We start from the raw sequence: 7,579 nt of genomic DNA, 5'->3' as shown, positions 1-7,579 counted from the left end.
GATCAAATAAGCACATACAAAAAAAAACTCATGAACCATAAAATGCTAAATCATGTAAACTTTGAAAAAATCTTTTCTGGGAACATATTTGGAAGGTGTGTTAAATACTGACATCTCATTTCCAAATAGGGGGACGAGTAAATTCTTTTGGTTAGAAATTTCGGTCATATTTCATATGCAGTAGTTGAAATTCAAAATTAAAATGTAGTCCTCTTGATAAGTTACCAGTGACTATTGTTAACTATGCTCAAAACAGTTCTTATCATTGGTGCGATGTATCCTCTACAAATGAATTGACTATTCACAGGCATGACAACAGTAACTAACTATGCCCTTCATAGCACGAACATGAACAAGGCTCAATCGGATTCATCTTTACCCAATATTAAAAATCATCACCTGCTTATATTTTTTATATAATGCTATGGCAAACGATCTGCCAAAATCCATATTCTACCATTTATATGACCATACGTTGACTCTAACATAAACGTGATCTCATGGTATTTTGAAATGAATACCACTACTCATAGTCGACTAAGTAATTATTAATTCCTTCGAGCGTAGTCAATTTCCTTAACCATTTTTTAGGAGGCTAGAATTTAGAACAAACATGGCCATAAACAGGTTCAGATCCACAGAATCAACAACCAACCACAACCATTGACCGATCACATTTCAGTCCATTAAACCAGAGATGCTTGAACGACTACACTTCCATTTCTACTAAAATAAAGACGAAGAGAAGACGAATGGGATAACATACTACAAATCGACAATTTAGCATTAAACCTAACTAAATTAATCTAACCAAGTAAAACTAAAACGAAAGTGAAATTACCTTTTTCGAGTGCAGCGAACTGGGCGTCGAGATCTCAAATCTACACTCGAACTCGAACGAACCCGAACCCCGATTAAGGTAACTAAAGTTCCAAAACGAGAAAAAAAATGAAAATAGAGTAATTGTTGGTCGCGGCTAAAGTTCACCGGAAAAAGAAAGATCAAGTGTGGAAGATAGTCTGTATCCCTCAAAACACTGAATCATTCCCAAAAATCTGATCCCCCAAACAGTTTTAATTCTTGTACCGCAGGTAGGGAGAACGTGAGATGTAGGGGTGGAAGAGAAGATGAAGGAGTAGAGAGAGAGTCGTGAAAGAAAGTGGGGCGGGCGGCTGGTTTTAAGGAGAAAAAGAGGGATTAGGTTTCATTAGGTTTAAGGAAAAAAAAACAATTGGGCTGGACCGATAATTTTGGGGTGGATCGGGTAGGAATAGGTAATGGGCCGCTGATGTTGAATGAATAGTGGGCTGAAAATGTGGGTTGGGTATTAAAATGTGGGTTGTTTATTTGGGTAGGGAAATAATATTGTATTTGTGTTTTGGGCCATTAATTGGATGAAAAATATGGATCCTTCTTCCTTTATTTAAATTATTTTTTGGGCTTCTAATTTTTTAACTGGTACAATATATACTATGTAAAGACAATTAATAATTAATGTAAAATAAAGATTTTTCAAAGTGTTGTCTTGTAATTAATTTAACGATTCCAAACCCGAAAAAATGAAATGATGACGAATCATTTAAAATTTGTGGTAAAGTAATACTTGTAATGTTGAAAATAAAAGTAGCAAAAATAATAGTAGTGAAAATAAAGTATTTAGTTCGTCAGTAAATTAAGAAACCCGAGTAAATAAAATTAAATAAAGGAGGGACAAAATTGGGTGTCAACAATTATGATGTTGATATTCTATACCATCCAGGTAAAGCTAATGTCGTGGCAGATGCACTTAGCCGCAAGTCTATGGGCAGTTTAGCGGGCACACCTTCAGACAAGAAAGAAATAGTTCGTGATATTCATCAGTTGGCTAGTCTTGGAGTCCGCTTGGCCGATTCTGGGGATGTTGGGGTTTCTGTTCGAGGAGTGGCCGAGTCCTCTATTCTGGGTGAGGTTAAGCGACGTCAGTATGAGGATCCTGTCCTGATGCAGTACAGAGACATAGTCTGTGACAAAGGGGAGACCCCGTTTGAGATTTCATCCGATGGAGTATTATTATACAGGGGCAGATTATGTGTACCTGACGTTGTGGGACTGCGGCGACAGGTTATGGGCGAGCCAAATTATGCTAGATATTCTGTTCATCCAGGGTCGACGAAAATGTATCATGATCTTAGATGTCTGTATTGGTGGGACGGCATGAAAAAGGACATAGCAGGGTTCGTTGCCCAGTGCCCAAATTGTCAGCAGGTGAAGATTGAGCGTCAGAAACCCGGTGGGTTATTGCAGGAGATGGAGATACCAACGTGGAAGTGGGAGATAATTAATATGGATTTCATTGTAGGCTTGCCTCGCACTCCACGGAGGTACGACTCCATATGGGTTATCGTTGATCGGATGACAAAATCAACCCATTTTCTTCCAGTTCGGACTACATACACAGCTAAAGATTATGCCAGGCTATATATTAAGGAGATTGTGAGACTCCACGGAGTTCCAGTGTCTGTTATCTCCGACAGAGGTGCCCAGTTTACAGCAAATTTCTGGAGATCATTTCAGGAGGGATTGGGGACCCAGGTGAGTCTGAGTACCGCATTTCATCCTCAGTCCGACGGACAGGCCGAGCGCACTATTCAGACGCTGGAAGATATGTTGCGTGCTTGTGTTATTGATTTCAGGGGTAGCTGGGATGATAATTTGTCGCTTGTTGAATTTGCTTATAACAACAGCTACCACTCCAGTATTCAGATGGCACCCTATGAGGCTTTGTATGGCAGGAAATGCAGATCTCCGATCGGTTGGTTTGATGTGGGTGAGATTCAGTTAATTGGTCCAGATGTGGTCCAGCAGGCGGTCGATAAAGTGAAACTGATTCGAGAGCGACTATTAGCGGCCCAGAGTCGACAGAAATCTTATGCTGATAAACGACGTCGACCGTTAGAGTTTCAGATCGGCGATTGGGTGTTCCTGAAAGTGTCACCTATGAAAGGAGTTATGAGATTTGGCAAGAAAGGAAAGCTCAGTCCGAGATATGTTGGGCCGTATCAGATTATTCGTACAATAGGCAAAGTGGCTTATGAATTAGATCTACCAGCCGACTTGGGAGCGGTTCACCCGGTATTCCATGTTTTTATGCTTCGTAAATGTATTGGTGACCCTTCCAGAATCTTTCCTACAGGAGATATACAAGTCACCGAGGAGCTATCTTATGAGGAGCAGCCTATAGCCATATTGGATCGTCAGGTAAGGAAGTTGCGGAATAAAGATGTGGCTTCGGTTAAAGTTCTGTGGCGGAATAATAACCGCGAAGAAATGACCTGGGAGGCTGAGGAGCAGATGAAGAAAAAGTATCCTCACCTATTTCCCGTACCTTCAGGTAACCTAAATTCTTTGCTTGATTATGTTGATTTGTGGATGACTTGTATGTGATGGCTATAAAAGAAACTCCCCCGGATATTACATAAGACCCGTAGAATTGATCCAACATTCGAGGATGAATGTTCTTAAGGGGGGGAGGATGTTAGATCCCGTATTTTTATACGTTGGGGCAACCCGGATTAACTATGATAATTTTGGGCCAAGACCATTCCGGGATTTGAAGTTGGGACTTTTGACCTTTGATTTTATTTTGAGACATAGATTATATATGAAATTGTTGGCATTAAAAAAAAAAAAAAAAAAAAAAAAAAAAAATTGGACCACAATTCATAAAAATTGGAATTTAAAAATCTTGCACCAATAAGGCCTTGTGGCCGTGTATATTGAGATGGTCCTACACATTGTGTGGCCAATTTTAAATGGTCCAACACATTGTGTGGGCCAAAGACACTTGTGGATATTATGTGGAGACTTAAAAGATGGAAACTATATCATCTTTCCTCATTCCACACTTCAACACTTAGAAAAAAAAAAATATCAAGACATTGGAGAGCACCACTTCCACTGCTCACGGCCAAGAGGAGAGGGAAACCAAGATCATTTTGAGCCACTCTAAAAATATTTCTTTGGTTCAAAACCACTAATTAGAGGTCCCTAAGTAGCGTGGAAGCATTTTTGGAGCTATCAAGTCATTCATTTAAGAGATTGCAAACTCTAACCCATTGTGGAGTTGAAGAGGAAAGGTGAGAATTTCTCTTGTTTTATGAGTTATAAATGTTGTATGCATATTGTAGTATGTTAATAGGGATAAAAATCATGAAATATTGTATGTTGGAAGTGGGTTGTGTGCTTGAGGAGCTAGCCGTGTAAATGGGTGTTGAAAATGGAATTGATGAATTAATTCTTGTATCATGTTAAATTGTTGTAGGATGTAGGAGGGCTAAGAATCATCAATATATGTATATATGTGGGTATGTGGCCGTATATAGCTCCCAATGTATGCCGAAGATTGCATTAATATCGCTTAGTATGTCAGTTGTTATTGTTATGAATTCTAGTGGAAATAAGCGTGTAATGACTTAAGAAAGATGTTGAGATGGTGTGGGCTGATTTGAGACTTATTGTGCGTTTGATGTAATTCGTATATTTGTGAGAATGATATCGTTATATTGTGGATTGTGATACAAATTATGACATGAAAATGAGGAATGTGTATAGGGGCTGTTTTCGATTTTCGGGGGGCTGTTTTCGGCCACATAGGAGCCAATTATAGGATTGTTGGAAAAATTATGTAAACTGTTTAGAATGTTCTTGAATGTTGTTAGTATGGGTTTGGGTTAGTATTTGAATGTATAAGCGTTGATGTTGGCTTGAAGGTAAGCCATTGATTTGAATATTTGGAAAGTTGTGAATGATGAAAAGAGAGAGTTACTATTGCTATATTGCCTTTCGAATTGGTTATCGATGTTGCTAGGTTGGTTATTGTTGTTATTGTTGTTGATTTTGGACGAGTTAAATTCTCGGGTTGGCCTATTTACAGGGGAAATGCTGCCGAATTTTCGGTAGAATTTAGAGTTAGTTTGGAATAAATCGCTTAAGTGCCTGTGTTTAACATTGGATATTCGTTGGCATATTTGTAGACCTTGGGGAGCCCGAGGCATAGATTGGGATTTACGTTAGATAGGCTAGCTTGGAGTGCGTACGAGGTATGTAAAGCCCAATCCTTCTTTCTTTTGGCATGCCTTAGTTTTCAATAGGCTAGATTATAAGCCTTGAGGAAAATTCTAAGATTCGAAATCCGAGCATGTTATGATCCTTATATATTCCTTGGCACTCATATGTATGATTTGATGAAATATGACCCATTATGCCTTTGAAATAATCGCATTCCGAACTTTGCATAGAAAGGTTTCACTTTAAAGAATTTCGTAATTTTTGAATGCCATACCTTTCGCATAAAGGCTCGGATTGTTCCAATATTTTTATAGAAGTTGGAATGATGTATAATGAGTACGTTTTCCATAGGCGGGCCCGACTCGGGTCGATACCCGTCTGTGGGTCCCGCGACTTTCCTTTATGTAATTCGGAAAATTTTTGAAAGAATTTGTTATGATTATTATTTTGATTTTCAAGTATGATCATTTTACTTATGTTTGAGTTCATGACAATGATTTTATGCATATGACTACTCACGACTCTACTCGTGCATTCTGTTATCTCTTTCGCCGAGTCCCGGGCCGGTTCTGTTGTCGTGCGCACTTTGATATACTCCGGAGTTATGCTGTGTTTATGGTTCACCGAGCTACTCGCTAAGAGGGTCGGGTTCCACTTATATTTGGTGATATGCTGTGTATGGTGTTATGCTGTGTATGGCGTTATGCGGTGTTATGATATGTGACGGGGATACGGAGATTTGAAACTTTCTGGTGTTATGTTGTGTATTGGCGCCATCGACGGGCGGGCGACCATATTCTTCTGTACCCTATGCATGACTTATATTTTTAAACTAAACATTTTGATATGTTGGATTTGTACTTATGTCCGGTACTTCTATTTCATTTATGTCTCAGATTCGTTTCTGTATCTTCTGCTTTGCATACTCAGTACATATTTCGTACTGACCCCCCTTTCTTCGGGGGGGCTGCGTTTCATGCCCGCAGGTACAGACGCACAGTTTGGTGATCCACCAGTTTAGGACACCCTCTTCTGCTATTTGGAGTGCTCTTCTCATTCCAGAGCCTACATTTTGGTATATATATATATATATATATATATATATATATATATATATATATATATATATATATATATATATATATATATATATATATATATATTTTGTTCGCTGTGCATGTATATATTTGATCTGGGGTACGGCGGGGCCCTGTCCCGCCATATGTTTTGATTGGTCTGTTTAGAGGTCTGTAGACGTATTTGTGGGTGTGTGTGCCTACTTCTGTTCAGATGTGTTTGTATGATCCGATTCGCTATGGCAGCCTTGTCGGCGTGCATTCGTATTTGTTTTGGGGCCGTTGTGCCATTTGATAGCCTTGTCGGCTTTTGATATAGATATATATATATATATATGCATATGGTTGTGTTGAAATGCGTTTGGGACAGTTTGAGACGGCATATAGTATTTATGGCCGTATATGCTATTTGTATGTGATTCGATATGGATAAGTGTGTTAGGGTGCCCAACTCGGGCACTAGTCACGGCCTACGGGGTTGGGTCGTGACAGGGTCGTAGGGGGTGGGAGGAGTACAAAACAAAAAAAAATCTTCAAAAACTTTTTTTTTAAAAAAATTGTTTTTTTAGGGTGGTGGAGTGGGGGTGGGTAAACCAAAAAAAAGTGGAGGGGGTAGGGGTGAGTCAGGTGGTGGTGGGGTGTGGGGTAGTGTGGTTGGGGGTGGGTTGGGTGGTGGTGGGGGTGGTTGGTGAAATGTCAAATGTGAGACTTGTTTTTCCTAATTTCATTAGGAAAATCATTTTGCTCATTTTTAAGGAACTTATTTTTCTAAAGAAAATATTTTTCAAAATTTTTAAACAAACCAACATAAGAAAATTGGCATACCGAACACACCTTATATGTTGTGGGTTTTATCTATTTTACTTATTAAATTACTCATATTTTAAGTGAATAATATGGATTGACTCATCTTGGACCCATTTTAAATGGTTTGAGTATGTCAGGCGGATAACCATATTTTTTACCCATTTTGCCACACCTACGTTCTATCCTGGGAGAGAATTATATTTCTTAAGGACACACAAAAAAAATTTGGGCTCGAAAATATTCTGATTCTTTTACATTTCTGTCTATAACATTTTTTTTTCATTTTTTTTTTTGGACTCTTAAAACAGAAATTAGTTTTGTTAAATTTTCTTTTAAATTACTGCTCTGAACCAATGGCGGAGCCACTCATGGCCAAGGGTGGTCACCCGCACACCCTTGGCTGGAAAATGATACTAGTATATGGATTAGATATTATAGTTAATTGGATATAAATTAAATTTTCAACACCCTTAAAATAATTGAGATAGCTAACTTAGAGGTAAAGAGTGTTCAATTTTACCTAAACGTCACGATTTAAAGCTTGCGTCAAACGCTGCTCATCTTCTTTCTTTAAAAGAAAACATACAAACAACGTCTGAAGCTACTTGGTTGATTCGTATTTGCACTTATTTTCTTCCATGTTCCGACTA

The sequence above is a fragment of the Lycium barbarum genome, chromosome 9 (genome assembly GCF_019175385.1).
Source record: "Lycium barbarum isolate Lr01 chromosome 9, ASM1917538v2, whole genome shotgun sequence".
NCBI classification, from domain to species: Eukaryota; Viridiplantae; Streptophyta; class Magnoliopsida; order Solanales; family Solanaceae; genus Lycium; species Lycium barbarum.
The sequence above is the reverse complement of the archived record's forward strand: the minus strand, read 5'-3'. Positions refer to the sequence as shown.